This window comes from Cynocephalus volans, chromosome 17 (assembly GCF_027409185.1).
Source record: "Cynocephalus volans isolate mCynVol1 chromosome 17, mCynVol1.pri, whole genome shotgun sequence".
NCBI lineage: Eukaryota > Metazoa > Chordata > Mammalia > Dermoptera > Cynocephalidae > Cynocephalus > Cynocephalus volans.
This window is the reverse complement of record NC_084476.1, coordinates 27195080-27204647: the sequence shown is the minus strand read 5'-3', so window position 1 is coordinate 27204647 and position 9568 is coordinate 27195080.

Here is a 9568-nt window from a genome sequence, read left to right as displayed (position 1 = left end):
CTTATTTATAGATCTCTAATTGGCTTTATAAATTAACACCAGAATGCATTATAAAGCAAGATTTAAAGGAATAAAACATCTAAGTACAGGCTGGAGATATGGCCATTAAATTTATATGGCTATCAATGCATGGAAGCTTTAGCCTTCTTTCGTCATCCTTTCAAGGCCTGTGGTGCTCAGCCTTGGTTACATGTTGAAATCACCTGGGGAGCTTTAAGAGCCACTGAAGTCTGTGTCCTCTCCCCATAGATTTTGACATGATTGCTCTGTGTGTGGAAATTTTTTCGAACTCCCCAAATGATTTAATGCACAATCAAGATTGACAGCCACAGTTTTTAAGGGAAAGTCTTACCTTAATCCTATCTGGGTTGCTTTTAGCATTTGAAAGCATAGAACCTTGAGCCTGTCTCGACCCAGCGTTTCCAAACCTTACCATTTTTGCCAGTGCTGAAAATCCCGCTACCTTTCTAGGTCATGTTACTACTCTGGAGCACCTTCAAAACTCATCCTATAATTACAATTTTAAGGAAAGAGAGTCTTAATTTATCCCCTGCAAAATGAGCAAGTCAACTATGGTGGGCTGGGAGGGGCCAATCCCTGGAAAGATGGACCCAGGGAGAAGAGGCAAAATGCTTAGTCCAAGAGAAACAGATGGTGCCATCTTCATCCTTGGGGGATGGACGGTTGACACCAGTACTCCATATTCTCAGGTCATTTGCTGAGGGTTTCTTCCCTCTCTTCTCAGCTGTAACTGCCTAGCTACTGTGGCCGCATGGGTTCTGGCAGGCTCTCCCTGTGTCAGAATATTCCACTTATAAGAGCCATGTTGAAACAGGTGGGAGGGGGTTGCAGGGGAGAAGCTGAAGACGAGGAGCTCAGGTCCCTGCCCCCACCTCCTCCTCCTTAGTACAGCCTTGGTCAGATGGCTTGACACCCACTCACTGGCTGATGACCCTGGGACTTGGTTGAGGACAATTACCCACCACATTGTCTCAAGAAACTGCAGAGAACTTGTACAACGAGTTCCACAACAGGGTCTGGCCTGCGGCTCTGGGACTGTGGTTCCCTGGGGCTAGGGTGCGGCCTTCTTTCAGAGCTCTCTCACATCGCCTTTCTTCATAAACTGAGCGTGGCCTTTACGGTCACCCCATTGGTCACCCACATCTAAAGATTCATGAGCACACTTGTCGTCAGCCAAAATAACAAACTGAGCTTTGCTCCCGACCCAAGATGAAGCCAGGCTTGGGAGAGAATGCCCACATTGTTTTATTATGAGATCAGGCATAGCTTTCCCAGTGGCAAAGGGAAACCCTCAAATGCCTTTAATATTTCTGCCAGTCCTGGCAGGTTATTTTCATTTTTTACCAGGGCACAGAAAACTATTGTTTCGGGGAACTCTCAAGCTCCCTCTAGTGTATACAATACAGTGGGCATTACTTGAATGTCAAGATTTGAAGGACCTAGGTAAATAACTAGAAATTTGGACTATGACTTACCATTTATGATAGTGAACTTATGAATTATGATACTTACGAACTGTGATCAGCAGTGATATCTACGAAAATAAAAAATATAAATAACCTAAATAAGGAAGTAGAAAAATAATCATGTTGCGTTATGGTAGACAACTTTGAAACGATATTTATGAAGATTTTTTAATGACATGGGGAAATGCTCATGATACAATTGTGTTAATGAAATTGCATATACATTGAAATATAAATAGTGTAAAAAATGTATGCAATGTGTGTCCAGAAAATGTTGACAAGAAATGCCCCAAAAGGTTACCTACCTCTAGGAGTAAAATTATAGATGATTTTAATTTTTTTTTTAAATCTATATCTGAAACTCCCACACTAAGCATGTAGAAAAAAGTAATTAGGATATAGAATTTATAATCTGGAAAAAGTTATATCAGGATCTCAATAGGAAACAGGTGGCACACTCAAATCAGGAAAGTTTGAGAAGATTCACTGACAAAGGAATTCATTACAAAGGTGTGGGGCTGTAGGGAAACCACAAGGGATGCTGTAGGACCTGCACTGTAGCAGCAACAGAGCTGTTACCATTCCTAGGCTGAAGAGAAGAGGCTAGGAAGGGTTAACAGAACTTAGAAGGAACAGGAGTTGTGCAGACCTGGCCACACTGAGAGGAGTAGTGACCTTCTATTGGGGAAATAGCCAACCAAAGGTGACCTCACAGAGTCATCGCTTCCCTCCTCTGAGCTCCTGCTGCGGACCCCTACTAGACAGAGCCAGCTGCAAGCCAGCAGGCAGGGAGACCACGGTGCAGCAGACACAAGTCCACATTATGAGGCTAAGAGCAGAGAGTGACCTGGGAGTAAGTACATAAGGAAGATATCCAGCAGAGTTTTTAAAATAATTTGTAAAAGCATGAAGAATTGATTGAGTCTAAGTTGGAATGGATCTTAAGGGATTTCTAGTCCAATCATCTCTCCCATTTTGAGATACACCTTTATCAAGTCCTGGGAAGATGGCCATTTGACTTTTCCAGGGGTGCCCTTAGGCCTGGGCAGCCCCTTGCTCCTGGAAAATCTCTCTTTGAACAAAAAGAAACAGAATGATGTAGTGGGAAGAAGAGCAGAGACAGAATACCTGTATTCAAATCCCTCCCACTTGGGCAATGTACTTTCTTTATCTTGGTTTGTTTTCTCACGGGTAAAATAGGAGTAATGAAATTTATTGGACAGATTTGTCATGAGGATTAAAAGAGATTATATATGCAAAGGAACTTAGTATAATGGCTGGCACCTGGGAAACATTCAGTGGATGTTGAATCTGACCCTGAAATCTGTCTCCTGGAAACTTCTATATGTATTAGTCCCACATAAGGAGTGATCCAGAGCACATTCTCCAATCCTTCTCATGGTGGTCCTTCAGATATTTGAAGATAACAGGAATATCCCCCTGAGTATTCTCTGCTTCAAGTGATGCATTTATGTCCTGTCCTGCGGGACAGGTAAGAACGTGGGCTCGAGGAGGACTACCTGTAGCTGGTGAAAAGAGGAAGAGACAGGAGACACGCAGAATGGAGGCAAGACAAGATTCTGATCAAGCCTCAAAATTTTATTGTTAGGCGATTGCTTATATACATAGTGAAGAAGGGGCGGGCTGTCACAGGGTATGGCAGCTTATGATAGGCGGAAGAGCAGTGGGGTGATAGTGGCGTGGTATGAGAAGAGGAGGTGGGAGAGGTGTTGGCTTGGCGAGCGTGGGCTTTCTGAGGAGGAAGAGAAAGGCTTTCATAAAATGGCTGTTATTTGTTAAAAATGGCGGCTATTGTTAAATATGGCTCCCGACACATTTATATTTCCTTTGACCATTTTTGCTTTTGGGACACCATATCTTCATCCAAACAAGGAACTGCTTTGTTCTAAGATGATTCATCTTCATGGCCAGAGTGGATTGCTATGGAGGAGGTACTTGACCCAAGCTGGTCAATTAGATTCATGTCCTGGGAGTTTCCAAACTGGAACTGGAGCAAATCAGTCCTCTCTCTTGGTAGGAGGTGAGGCATGTGAGGTAGGGAAGTGTCAGTAGCCAAGTTTTCTGCTGTGTGGTACAAAGATGCTGTGTAGGAGAGAGAATGAAGGTGACCCCCAAGAGGAGCAGAGAAGTGGAGGATGGGGGGACTGTTGGCAGCATTGAGGCATCTGGTTACAGTTGCTCTGGAAGCCCAGTGCTATCCTTGCCCACCCATGGACTGTCATTCAATCCTTCTCAAATTCTGCAAACCAATAAAGTCCCTTTGTCTACACCAGTTCACAATGGGCCTCTGAGACTCTGAAATAAAAGAATCACATTAGCCACATTTGAAAACTCAGAGCATGAGCTTTGCAGTTCAAAACACCTGGATTTGAATTCTCAATCAACCATTTACTTTGTGACCTTTAGCAAGTTTCATAGCTACTCTGAACCCATTTTCCTCACCCATAAAATGGGAATGGCATTACATAACTTGCCACTTTCTTAGAAGGAGTAAGAAAGGATAATGTATATAAAGTTCAGTTCTATACGTGGCACACAGTAGACACCTCCCATTGACATAGCAAAGCAGAGTTTATCTTTATTATTAATTCAAACATTCACACAAGCTGTCACAAAATCTGTTTTCTCGCCTTGAACTTGCACTGACTTTTTGTGCCTAATTGTGGGATTTTAAGAATTTCCCTGCTCAGTTTTCCTTTTCTTAATTACTGAGAAATTGTTTAACAGGAATGTTGAAATTTTCAAAAGAAAAATGCTCTTCTGTCCCCTAGGAAGAGATTCTGACTTGTGTTGTTTTCAGAATTTCATGACCAGAGCAATAGCAGCAGTCAATGTTTAAAGAAGTCTTTCTCCTCTGCTGTGTGTAAATTCTTGGACCCTTTCCCAGAAATGACTTTCCAGAATAATTGTCCTAGAGAGCTATACACAGACTGCCTGTTTTCTGAACTGCCACACACTGGAATTAATTCACAGTCCCCATCATTTACCCACAATAGTGATGTACAAAAAGCCCTTGGCTTGGAGTAAGAAGACTCTGGGTTCAAGTTCCAGCTCTAGAAATTTCTAGACTCCTCAGGTTCCTAGTACATGTTCACTTGAGGTGTTGAAACATCAGGGGAATGATTCATTTACTTGTAAGTCACTCAACACACATTTAATGAGCACACTTCATGTTCCAGGCCCTGTAGGTGCTGGTGCTGGATTATAAAATAAGCACCTGCTACTGACCTCAAACAGATTATATTCTAATAAAGGAGATCAGTAACATATGCCTATAACTTAATGCGTATAGTAGTTAGTGCAATTAAAGTTAGGTGCTGCAACAAACAACCCCCCTGCCCCAAGTCTCAGTGGCATAAAAAAGGTTTATCTTTTTTGATCATGCAAAGTCCAATATAGGTTAGGAAGCCTCCTTCCTTCTTACAGACACACTACATAGAACATATTGTCACAGTGGGGTAAAAATAGTGGAGGAGGTACATTGGCTCTTAACTGCCTTGGTCCACAAGTAGCAACTGTCACTTCCTCTCATAGTCCATTGGCTAGAACTTGTCCTATGGCTCGCTCCAAGCTCACTGCAGCAGAGGCAGGGAAATGTACGGAAGCTCATAGCTACTTGAGCACTATCTCTGCCCTGATAGGTAAAGCTATGATCCCGTGAGCAAGAATAGTGTATTGATTATGACTCTTTGGATTTAAGTAACAGAGACCAGCTTGAGTTACAAAAAAAGGAATTTTATTATAATGATTATAAAGGTTTTGGAGTGTCTCAAGAATCAAGTCACAGAAATGCAACTGAGCATCAGGAAGGGATTAGAATCAGGAAATGCAGAAGCACTGAGACATTGTCTCGACTCTGTGCCACTCTGAGAAGAAAAGGAGGTAACTGACTTTTTAGCTTCATAGACCACCCGTTTAGTGTTCTTTGCTGGGAGACAGAAATTCCTGAGCCCAGATATTTAATCCATACTAAGGAAAGAGGGCGGGAAGAAAGGCATTCCAAAGGAGATGATGCCTGTCCTGAGCTTTTTGCTTCTTAAAATATATATATTTTGTTATTTTGGTAAAATTGCCCTAAGTATTGAAAGCTAAGAAAGATTTTAAGTGAGGAAAAAGGGCAATCCAGACAGCAGATGCAAAGAAATGGATGCACAGAAGAACTTGGTATATTTTGGGAAATGAAAGTGTTCTTTATGGCTAGAGTTTAGAATTATGTGACAGGTACTGTAACTTGACTACCCAGTATAGAGTCTCCTTTAGTCTTCTTTGCTAACAGACCCTTGATTTTATTTGAGGCATCCGTAGTACCATTTCCAAGGTGAACATGATAAGATAATCTAGGCCAATTATGAAAATTCTATTCCTTATTTTTTAAAGCTAGTGTTGGTCATGTGACTTTTTTTCTGGTCCAGTGAAAACTATGCAGGAATTAGCTGGAGGATGCTTCTGGAAAATCTCTTGCTGTCCTGATAAAAGGAAAGAGATGTGGCAGGTATGGCTCCTAGTCGTTTCTACCTTCTTCTTGTCTTATGTGATGATGTGATGACTGGAACTGCAGCAGCCACATTGAGCAATGAGGCAAGAAACATGAGGATGAAGACAACATACCAAGGATAGCACAGGGAAAAGACAGAAGGAGTCAGTGTCATAGATACAGTTTATCACCTCTAGATTTCTTGTCATGTGAGAAAAAATAAACTATTTATCTCAGCTATGTGTATCATATACTTGTGCACCACATCCCATTTCTAAAGCTCTGATTCCAATCAGCTATATGTTTTGCAAACATTTTCACCAAGTCTTTGGATTGTCTTTTGGCTTTCTCAGTGCCTTTCAAATAGTGAAAGTTTTAAATTTTGATAAATCCATTTGATCAATTTTTTCTTTTAAGATTTGCGTTTATTTTTGTGTTCTTTGACTAACCCAAGATCACAAAGTTTTCTCTTCCTTTTTTTTTTTTTTTTTCTAGAAGATTTATACTTGTAGCTGTTATACTTAGGTCTATGAATAACTTTGAGTTAATTTTTGTGTATAGTTTGACATATGGGTTAAGGTTCTTCTTTTTTCATGTAGATATCCTGTTGTTCCAGTATCATTTGTTGAAAAATCTATCCTTCCCCATTTAAAATATCACAGTATCTTTGTCAAAATTAATTGAATAGGGGGCTTGCTGGTTAGCTCATTTGGTTAGAGCGTGGTGTTGTATCACCAGGGTCAAGGGTTTGGATCCCTGTACCAGCCAGCCACCAAAAAAAAAAAAAAAAAAAGAATGAAAAAGAAAAATTAGTTGAACATGTTAAAATGTATCTATTCCTGAAATCTTTACTTTGTTCCATTGCTTTTTTCATTCAATTGATTTTGGGATCTCCATGCCTGTAGCTCCTTGACTTGATTGTAGTATCATTATTATGTATTGTAAATGCAGTTGATTTTTAAATTTCATTTTCTAATTGTTCATGTCAGTATATAGAAATGCAATTGATTTTCATATATTGACCATGAATCCTGCAATTTTGCTGGATTCACTTCTTATTTTACAACTTAAAAAATACATATATTCCTTAGGATTTTTTGTGTACACAATCATGATGTCTACAATAGACATCAATTTTATTTCTACCTTTCCAATCTGATTGCCTTTTGTTTCTGTTTCTTGCCTTCTTGTGCTGGCTAGAACCTCTAGTACAATGCTGAATATAAATGTGAGCATGAACACTTTTTCCTTCCTCCTGATCTTAGAAAGAAACCATTGAGTGTTTCATCACTGAGGATGATGTTAACTGTAGTTTTGAGTTTTTTTTAAATCATGAAGGATATTAAACTTTGTCAACCGCATGCATCAACGATCATACGTTTTTTCTTCTTTAGTCTGTAAATATGGTGATTTACATTAATTAAGTTTTAAATGTTAAATCCATCCTGCATTCCTCAGCAAATTTCATTTGGTCATTTTTTATATTGCCAGATTTGATTTATTAAAATTCTGCTAAATATTTTTTGCATCTATACTCATGAGGGATATTGGTCTGTAGTTTTCTTTCTTTTTTAATATCAGGTTTTGATATCAGGGTAATATTGGCCTCCTAAAATGAGTTGAAAAGTGTTCCCTCCCCTGTTTTCAGAAACAGTTTGTGTAGGATTGATATTATTTATTCCTTCAATGTTTGATAAAATTCACCAGTAAAGCCAGTTGGGTTTGGCGTTTTACTTCTGGGAAGCTGGTAATTATAAATTCAATTTCGTTAATTTATACAGGGTTATTCAAGTTTTTCTTTTATTTTCCTTGGTAAGTTTTGGCAGTTTGTGTCTTTCAAGGAATTTGTTCAGTGCATCTAACTTTTCAAATTTATTGGCACTAACTTAGTAATGATATTCCTTTATTATCTTTTTAATATTTGTAGAATCTGTAGTGACATCACTCATTCCTGATATTAGTAATTTGTGTCTTCTCTTTTGTTCCCTTGATGGATCTAGCAAGAAGATGTTCAATTTTATTAACCTTCTCAAAGAACTAGCTTTTGATTTCACTGATTTTTTTTTCTATTTCTATTTCACTGATTTCTGCTCTTAACTTCATTATTTCCTTCTTTCTAATTACTGTGGGTTTTATTGGTACTTCTTTTTCTAGTCTTAAGGTGGAAACTTAGGTAACTGATTAAAGATTTAAAAAATAATATAACACTTAAGAGCTATAATTTCTCTTCTAAACACAGCTTTAGCTGTACCCCACAAATTGTGATATTTTCATTATCACTCAACTCAAAATATTTTCTAATATTCTTTGTGATTTCTTCATTGACTCAAGAATTATTGAGAAGAGTGCTGTATAATTTCCCAATATTGTGATTTTCCCTATTATTGTTATTAGTTTGCCATTAAATTCCACTGGTTAGAGAACATACTCTACGTGATGTCAACTGTTTCACATTTATTGAGACATATATATATATATCTCATATATAGCCTATCCTGATGAGTATACCATTTGCACTTAAAAAAAAAAGGATATTCTGTTGATGTTGAGTGCAGTGCTCTATAAACAATATATCAATTACCCAGTCCTAAATCCTGAAGTGTTTCCCCTATATTTTTTTCTATGAGTTTTAAAGTTTCAGGCCTTATATTTAAGTTTCTAATCCATTTTTAGTTGATCAGAGGTACAGATCAAGTTTCATTCTTCTACAAATGGATATCCAGTTTTCCCTGCACCATTTATTGAAGAGGCAGTCTTTTCCCCAGTGTATGTTCTTGGTGCTTCTGTCAAAGATCAGTTGACTGTAAATATGTGGGTTAATTTCTGAGTTCTCTATTCTGATCCATTGGTCCAGATGTCTGTTTTTATGTCAGTACCATGCTGTTTTTGTTACTATAGCTTTGTAATATAGTTTGAAGTCAGGAAGTGTAATCCCTCTGGCTTTACTTTTTTTGCTAAGGATTGCTTTGGCTATTTGGGGTCTTTTGTTGTTCATATGAATGTTGGGATTGCTTTTTTCATTTCTGTGAAGAATGTCATTGGTATTTTGATGGGAATCACATTGAATCTGTAGATGGCTTTGGGTAGTATGGACATTTTTACTACATTGATTCTTCCAATCCATGCACAAAAAATGTCTTTCTTTCTCTTATTGTCTTCTTTAATTTCTTTCAGAAGTGATTTGTAGTTCTCCTTGTAGAGATCTTTCACCTCTTGGGTTTGATTTATTCCTAGGTATTTAATCTTTTTGGTGACTATTGTAAATGGGCTTGCTTTCTTGATCTCTTTTTCTTCTAGTTTGTTGCTGGAGAATAAAAATGCTACGGATTTTTGTATGTTGATTTTGTATCCTGAAACCTTATTGAATTCATTTAGCAGCTCTAAGAATTTCTTGGTAGATCTCTTGGGTTTTCTATATATAGAAATCTCTTGGGTTTTCTATATATATAGAGTCATGTCATCTGTGAACAGGGACACTTTGATTTCTTCTTTACCTATTTGACGCCTTTTATTCTTTCTTTTGTCTAATTGCTCTGGAAAGTACTTCCAATACTATGTTAAGTAGGAGTGGAGAGAGGTGGCATCC